This window comes from Narcine bancroftii, chromosome 10 (assembly GCF_036971445.1).
Source record: "Narcine bancroftii isolate sNarBan1 chromosome 10, sNarBan1.hap1, whole genome shotgun sequence".
Taxonomy (NCBI): Eukaryota; Metazoa; Chordata; class Chondrichthyes; order Torpediniformes; family Narcinidae; genus Narcine; species Narcine bancroftii.
In genome coordinates, this window is record NC_091478.1 from 50,495,482 (window position 1) to 50,504,773 (window position 9,292).

At 40.1% G+C, this 9,292-nt stretch overlaps 1 protein-coding gene across 1 annotated transcript in view; it reads right to left on the reverse strand.

The window, feature by feature from the left end:
• Positions 1-9,292, reverse strand: part of LOC138744555 (zinc finger protein 16-like) — a 52,018-nt gene that overhangs the window by 39,000 nt on the left and 3,726 nt on the right. The gene's annotated exons all lie outside the window — the stretch shown is intronic.

The window sequence follows — 9,292 nt, forward strand, 5'->3', positions numbered from 1 at the left end:
AGCATGAATAAAAACTCATGACTGGAAGGAGAACATACGCTTTTATTAGCTTATAACTGAGAGTAGTATCTTCAGAAGGGCTCAGGGTTTAGATGGGAAACCAGGGTTATATATGGGTAGATGAGAGGCAGAGCCAGGAGGCAGAGCCAGCCATCAGTATAATACACCACGAGTGAATCAGGGTTCACTGAACCCCCTCATAATTTTAAATACCTTGATCAAATCTCCCCTCATTCTTATACGCTCTAGGGATAAAGTCCTAACCTGATTAACCTTTCCCTGTAACTCAGTTCCTAAAGTCCAGGCAACATCGTAGTAAATCTTCTCTGCACTCTTTCTATCTTATTAATATCTTCCTGTAGTTAGGTGACAAAATTGCACATAATACTCCAAATTGGCCCCACCAATGTCTTTTACTACTTTATCATAACATCCCAAGTCCTATACTCAGTACTTTGATTTATGAAGGCCAAAAGCTCTCTTTACAACCCTATCCACCTGTGACACCATTTCAGGAAATTATCTATCTTTACTCCCAACTCCATCTGTTCTACTGGACTCCTCAATGTCCTACTATTTACCATGCATGTCCTTTCTTGGTTTGTCCTTCCAAAATGCAACACATTTAACCCATTATATTTCCACCTGCCATTTTCAGCCAATTTTTCCAGCTGGTCCAGATCCTCCTACAAGCTTTGAAATCCTTCTTTGTGTCCACAATGCGTCCAATCTAAGAGTCATCTGAAAACTTGCTGATCCAATTTACCACATTATCATCCAGATCAATGAAATAGACAACAAACAACAATGGTCCCAACACCAATCCCTGAGGCACACCACTAGTCACAGGTTTACAGTCTGAGAAGCAGTCATCTCTCTGGATTCTCCCATCCAGCTATTGTTGAATCCAGTTCACTACTTCACCCATGGAAACCTAGCTTCTGAACCTTCCTGATTATCCTCCCATGTGGGACCTTCTCTAAGGCCTTGCTAAAGTCCAAGAAGACATCCGCAGCCTATTTGGGACCTATTTGGTCCCTTATTATCCTTTTGCTCTTAATATACCTGTAGAAAACCTGAGAATTTTCCTTCACATTCTCTGCCTTCCTGATTCTTTTCTTGAGGTTTTCTTGCATTTTTTATACTGTGGAAAATTTAAATCCCTACTATCACAATCTTGTTTCCTGCAGCTGTCTGCTACTTCTCTACAAATTTGCTCCTCCGATTCTCTTTGACTATTGAGCGGTCTGTAATTTAATCCCAGGAGTGTGGTCACAACATTCCAATTCCTCAGCTCCACCCATCAAGCCTCAGTAGTTGAGCCCTCTGGTCGGTCCTGCCTGAGCACAGCTGTGATATTTTCACTGATGAGCATTGCTACTTCTCCTCGTTCATCACCCCACCCGTTCTATCACACCTAAAGCCTGGAACATTGACCTGCCAGTCCTGCTCATCCTGCAACCATGCTTCAGTAATGGCCACAATGTCATAATTCCACATGCCAATCCACCCTCTAAGCTCACCTGCCTTACCTAGAATACTCATTGAAATAGGTGCACCTGAGAACATTTCCGCCACGTACAACCCATTGACTCTAAAGGTGCATGCAATTTTCACTTCATCTTTTCCCTCCTCTCCTCCTCAATCTGCTCTGGCACCCTGGTTCCCATCCCCCCTGCAAATCTAGTTTAAACCCATTGGAGCAGCACCTGCAAGGATATTAGTCCCCATCCACTTCAGATTCAAACCATCCTGCTGGAAGAGGTCCCATCTTCCCTGGAAGAGCCCAATGATCCAGAACCGGAAGCCCTCCCTCCTGCACCATCTCTTTAGCCACGTGTTAAGCTGCATTATCCTTCTATTTCTAACCTCACTAGCATGTGGCATAGGTAGCAATCCTGAGACCACTACCCTGGAGGTCCTGTCCTTAACCTATTGCCTGAACTCTCCTTGCAGGACCTCCTTGCCTTTCTTACCCATGTCATTGGGCTCTATATGGACCACGACATCTGGCTGCTCACCCTCCCTCCTGAGAATGCCATGAACATCACTGGAGATATTTTTGACCCTGGCATAAGGGTCCAGTATACTCGATCTCTGCCACTTATCTCTTATCTGTACCCCCTAACAATGGGATCTCCTATCACAACAGTTCACCTCTTCTCCTCCCTTCCCTTCTTAGCCAGACTTCGTGCCAGAGACCTGACCATCATGGCTTATCCCTGGTAGGTCGTCCTCCACAACAATATCCAAAAATTTATGTTTGTTATTGTGGGCAATGGTCACAGGGGTGCCCTGCACTTCCTGCCTGTTCCCTTTCCTTCTCCTGACTGTCACCCATCTACCCTCCTCCTAGGTATGAAAGTGACCCTGTAACTCCTGTTTATTACCCCCTCTGCCTCCAAAATGATACAGAGTTCATCCTATTCCAGCTCCAATTCCTCTCAACTTGGCTTGTCAGGAGCTGCAGCTGGATGCACTTCTCACAGATGAAGTCATAAGGGATACTGCTGGCTTTCCTGATAGCCCACATTCTGCAAGAGGAGCATTCACTTGCCTTTGCTGACATTCCCACTGTTTATGACTAGAGGAAAAAATATGATATCTAAAACTTGTCCTTACCTGCGCCTACCTGCTGAATCTTTTTGTTCCTTGAATCAGGTGGCCCTTTCTTACTTCAACTCCTGCATCATCACTTCAGCCCCTATTCTCCAAAGCCCCTTGAGCTGATGCTTCTCCACGCTGAGTCAGCCCACTCCAACAATGACTGCTCCCTCAATAACTGCTCCGCTGCACAGTCCCTCACTTTTATAGTGATGGTTGGGTCACCTGATCACAACTGTTGAACTTGATTGGCTAATCAACTGTCTTCATCTGTTGAACTTGATTTCCTAATCAACTGCTATTTTGAAGAAGCTGGCAAACGTTACCCCATCCAGTGGGAAGAAATCGGTCAGGTTGAATTCAGAACCTCTTGTCAGCCAAAGTAGAGTCCAGCACAAGCAGCTGACGAAGGCAAAGGTAGAGCCAAGACTAAGACAAAAGGAGGACAAGCAGTGGGTGACAGGAAAGCTCATTCAAGGGACAGAATATGCCATGCAAACCCCAGTTCCAGGTGACTCAGAGCACCACAGAGGCTGTGTCACACCCCACCCTGCTCCTGCCACCCACCACCACCACCACAGCTTCACCTCTGGAGACCCCACTCCCTGCACAAGTTCCCAAGTCTAAAAATAATGTTGCAGTTTACCAAAGGATCTCAAATTCTACCTGGACGTTAGAGACTTGTGGTGCCCTGCCGGGATCTGTTCTGAGACCTCTGCTCTTCATGATTTTGATAAAGGATTTGGACAAATAATGTCAATGCACTGTATTTTTATTAATTCTGTTGTAAGGTGGTTTATATGAATGTTTTAACTCTGATGCTGCTGTAAAATAAATTTCATGACTTGCTCATATCAATAAATTTTGATTCTGACTAAGTTTGCAGTTGATACAAATAATGGATAGTGTGGAAGGTTATTGTAGGTTACAAGAAGATATGGACATTGTGACAGATTATATTGTGTTTGCATTGTATGTAGTTATGTTTTTGGGAGATAAATTGGGGCAAGTATTTTAGTGTATGTCACATACAAACACCAAATCAGATCTAATTTAAAATACTGGAGTGCTGCTCAAGCCAGACAGGGCAGCTCCTGGGGGCCTTTGCAAATGGATTGTTGTTTTGGAAAGCAACAGATGAAAGTGATCGAAGTAGGTCTGGTCATGTGGTTTTCCAAGCAGAGAGAGTCAAACAGGCCTTTCTCTGAGTGTGTGTGTGTGTGTGTGTGTGTGTGTGTGTGTGTGTGTGTGTGTGTGTGTGTGTGTGTGTGTGTGTGTGTGTGTGTGTGTGTGAGAGAGAGAGAGAGAGAGAGAGGGAGAGAGAGAATTCAGTAGCAGCAGCTGGGACTGGAACACGACAAGCTGGCAAATGTGTGGAAAACCCCAATTTGGAAGACGGGTTGTGAGTTCTTACTTCAGCCTGGTTAAAGCCCTTGTGGTTCATCCAAGAGGAGAGGACTGTCTCAAATGTTTCATTTGAAATAAGAGAAACAAAAAGAAACTCTGTGGTGACCTGAAAAAGAAAGAGGTTATCAGATGGAAAGCCCTGATGGGGCAAGTTTCTTTGGCAAGACACTGATATGGTTGATTTAAAGGGATTAGTTTATGTCTAGGAACAACAAATCTCTCTCTGAAAACTGACAAGAACCTTCCTGAGCAGTAACCATTCACCTTTCAAGCATCAAAGCCTAGTGGAATTCATAAATATTAAATTCTGTGTGCAGCATAAGAATTGCCTGCAACTAGTAAACTTTGAGGAAAGAGAAGTGAGATTGGACTGTGAATTAAAGAACTTTTCTAAATTTACACATTACATGCACATGCACTTAGAATTAGAAGGGAGTTAAGTTAGGTTAAGTTAAGTTAATAGTGATAAATTAAAGTTTGACCCTGTTTTCATGTTTTAAGAAAATTAAAGGAAACTTTTGTTTAAGTAACTGTTTGCCTTGGTGAATATCTATTGCTGCTGGGTTTTGGGGGTCCTCTGGGCTCATAACATTTTTTGGGGCTCGTCGTTTTGGATTGAACATTGGGAGTTTTGGTATCTTAAACTTTTTGAGTCTTTGTGATTTATTAGTTAATTGGGGTTTCTAAGCTAATTTAAAGCTTGTGTGTGGAAAACATCAGCAATGGATGTTAATACATTTTTGTCACAGTCCTGCAGAGCAAGAGAAAAGAGGAACTGATGGTTCCTAAGGCATTAAAGCTGACTGAAGTCAAGCATTAGAGGAGGAAAATACAAATACAGAGGATTATAGTGAAATATATAGGTGAGGGAAAATTAGTTGATAAAGACTTCGAACATTTTCCGGAGGATAGATCTTTTGAGTTGCAATTGGAGTTGGAGAAATTGAGGGTGGAGGAGGCTGAAAAGCAGAGGATATATGACTTAGAGGTAGCTAAAAAATGGAGGGAGGAAATTGAAAGTGACAGACAAATTTGAGATGGAGAGAAGAGAATTGAGGTTTTTGACTAGTAAATCTAGTGTCTCCTTTTGATGAGGGAGACATAGATAGATATTTTCAGCTATTTTCAAGATGGCCAAATGAAAAATGGCCTCTTATGCTCCAAAGTGTATTGAAAGAAAAAGTACAAATTGCATACTCTAGCTTGATTGCAGAGCAAGTCGCAAATTATGATACTGTTAAACAAGTAGTATTGAAAGCTTATCAGTTGGTTCCAGAAGCATACTGACAAAAATTTAGGAGTTTGGTGAAAACATGGAATTAATCTTATATGGATTTTGCTCTGAAAAAATCTGTATGTTTTGACCGTTGGTGCACCTCAAAGGGAATAAATAATGATTTCGACAAATTGAGAGAATTTATGTTAAATGAGGAAATTAAAAGGTGTGTTCAAAATGAGATTAAATTATACCTGGATGAGAGAGATGTGGGTACGTGGCGACAAATGGCTAGATTAGTGGACACATTTGTTCTAATTCACAAAAATACATTTCAGAATATTAGACATTTTCAGAGAGTTAATGTGGAACAGATTAATAAGACTTTTCAGAAGATTAATGTGGAGCAAGATAGTAAGCCTGAAATTAAATCTGAAGAGAATGTTAAGAGAAAAGATAAAGGTAAGGTGGGAAAGGACAGAACTTCTGGATTTGTATGTCATTTTTGTAAGAAACCTGGTGATTCTATTGCAAATTGTCCAGTAAAAAAGAGAAGAGAAAAGGAGGCTTACCAGAAGCATGTATTCAGACAGTGGAATTTAAGGAGAATGGATGTTCCAAACCTGGTAAGAAGGTCATGGATGTTTTCAAACCTTTTGTGTCAGGGAGCTTGGTAAAGGAGGGGGAACCAGGGTTCCAGTTAAAATTCTTAGAGACACTGGGGCTGCTCAGACACTGTTGGAAAATGTTTTAAGTGTGGATCAAAAGACTAACACAGAGAGACAACTTTGATTAAAGGTGTTGGATGTGAGGTAGAGTCAATATCTCTTCACAACGTAGTGCTGAATTCAGAATTAGTTAAAGGACCTGTTGTAGTAGGAGTGATTCTAAAGTTACCCATGCAGGGAGTCTCGTTTTTATTAGGCAGAGGATAAAGTTAGGTCAGTTTTGAGATTTAAAAATCAGCCTAGTAAGGATGAGGTTGAAGATGATTGTGAGATATATCCTGCATATGCTGTAACATGGTCTTTGTCTAAGAAAATGATGAGTGCAGAGGAAGATCCAGTTGATAGAAGCTTGCCCAGTGCTTCTGAAATAGTTTTGAAAGAGTAGGGTAATTATGAGAGTAAGAATTTCTCTTTGTCATGGAAAGAGTTAATTCAGCAATAGAGGACAGAAACAGATCTTATTGACAAGGGACAAAGCAGTAAGTGAACAGGGTGAATTGTTAATGAAACCTTATTTAGAGGATAAGGTTAGTGGAGAACAGTCTTTATCAGAGGTGTTAGTTGTTGACAGGGTTGAGGAAGTTATGCATCATAAGATTATGGAAAAAGAATCTTGGGAGGGTAACCTTAAAGAAACCATGGTTCCTGTGTACCTGTCTAACTCAGCAATTTTGGAAAAGTTAGGTCATCTTAAGTCACAAGAACAGATGCAGTTGAAAGAATTAATTTTGAAATATACAAATTTGTTTCCTGATGTGCTATAAAGGACATCAGTGATTTATCATGATGTGGATGTGGGAGAAGTAAATGTCATAAAACAACACCCATGTAGAATAAATATTCAGAAGAGTAAAATCATGGATCAGGAGGTGGAATATATGTTGAAAAATTATATTATTAAACCTTCAACCTCAGATTGGAGTTCTCCTTGTATTCTGGTACCAAAATCAGATGGAACTGTTAGGTTCTGTACAGATTGCAGGAAGGTTAATTTAGTAACTAAAACAGATGCTTATCCTATTCAGAGAATATTGATAAAATTGGAAAAGCTAAATTTCTTACCAAGTTGGATTTGTTGAAAGGTTACTGGTGTGTGCCTCTAAATGAGGGAGGAAAGAATATTTTGGCTTTTGTAACTCCATCTGGTTTGGATGAGTATAATGTGTTACCTTTTGGCATGAAAAATGCCCCTGCAACATTCCAAAGGATGATTAATTTGTTAATCCAAGGGTTACACATACAGATGCTTATATTGATGATTTGGTCACATGGGAAGAACATCTAAGGGAATTGTACAAATTGTTTGCAAGGTTGCAAGTCAATTTGCAAATGCTACTGTAACATACTTAGGTCATGTAGTTGGTCATGGAAAAGTTGTACCTATTCAAGCTAAGGTGAATACAATTTCTGAGTTTCCTATTCCCAGTGGCAAGAAAGCAGTAAGAAGGTTTTTAGGAATGGCAGGATATTATAGGAAACTTTGCAGAAATTTTGCTGAGTTTGCTCTTCCTTTAACCAATCTTTTGAAGAAAGGGGAGAAATTTGTGTGGACTAAAGTCTGTCAGACCCCTTAGGAAAATTTAAAGGAGATGCTATGCCATTACCCTGCTTTAAATTTTTTAGCTGTGGATGCCAGTGAGGAGACAGCAGGTGCAGTTTTATTACAAAAACATAATGAAATTGACCATCCAGTTGCCTACTTTTAAAACAAATTTAATGTTCATCAAAAGAACTATTGTCTATAATATTTGGCCTGCAGAATTTTGATGTGTATCTCAGTACCTCTTATGAACCAATTTAATGACCACAATCCTCTGGTGGTTTTGAATAAATGAAGAATAAAAACTGAATATTGTTATATTGGAGTTTATTATTGCAAGAATATAATCTGCAAATTAATCATCAGAGATACAAATAATATGATAGCAGATTGTTTGCAAGATGTTTAAATTGATCATGTATATAAATACAGACTCTCAACATTGGGTTGCATTGTTATAACATGTTATACATTGTAGAGTATGACCTTTGGACCAAAGGACAAGCGTAACCGCTTTCCAGACGGTGGCATTCTCTCTTTCAACTTGCCCATTACCGCATGGGTTATAGCTGGTGGTCCTGCTTGAAGCAATACCACGCTCCAGAAAGTACTGCCACAGCTCTGCGCTCATAAACGAGGACCCCCGTCACTGTGGATGTAACCGTGGTACCCAAAGATGGTGAAGATGCTGTGCAGGGCCTCTATGACTGAGGAGGTGATCATATCTGAGCAGGGCACAGCGAACGGGAAGTAGGAGTACTCATCGATGGCCATAAGGATTGTAATCTCTTTAGTGATTTTAAAGTCAGTTTAGTTATAACTGAATTTTAACTCAAGAGTTAAAATTCCTTTGTCAGGGGAAAAGTTTAACAGATTATGTTGTGTTTGTATTGTATATATAATTGATTTTGGGAGATAAAATGTGGCAGGTTTTTTAGTGTAGGTCACATAGAAGGGGTTTAATTTAGGTTAGTTAAGTTAATAGTAATAAGTTAAAGTTTGATCCTGTTTTCATGTTTAAAGATAATTAAAAGTAAGTTTTGTTTAAATAACCATTTGTTGGTGAATATCTATTGCTGCTGGGTTTTCGCGTTCTCTGGGCTCGTAACAATAGGATGCAGAGTTGAACAGAAAAGTGACAGATGGAGTTTAATCTGATAAGTGTGAACTGATTCATTTTGGAAGATGCAAGTTGAAAGCAGAATACATGGTTAATGGGAAGATTCCTAACAGTGTGGAAGAACAGAGGGACCTTGGGGTCCAAATCCATAGCTCTCTCAAGGTCCATGCAGATAAAGAAGGCTGATGGCATGCTGTTCTTCATTAGCATGGGGACTGAGTTCAAGAATCATGAGGTTCCAGTTAAATAATTCCTCATTACAGGAAGGATATGGATGATGTGACAATGGTGCAAAGGAGATTTACGAGGATGATGCCTGGTTTGGAGTACGTGTTTTATGAGGCAAGATGATAAGTGTTAGGACATTTCCTGGAGTGAAGAAGGATGAGAGGTGACTTAAAAGAGGTCTGCAAGATTATGAGAGGGTGGACAAGAAGTACTTTTACAAACAAACACCAAAGAACATTTGAAAGGAGGAAAGTTTAGAGGAGATGTCGGGTAAGTTTTTTTTTTACACAGAGTAGTGGACACTTGCAAAGTGTGGTGGTGAACAGAATAATAGGGACATATAAAGGTCTCTTAGACACATGGATGCAAGAAAAATAGAGGGTTTGGTGTAATGTAGGGAAAGTTCAGTTTGTTGAGTAGGTTTCTATCATTCATCATTACATCATGAG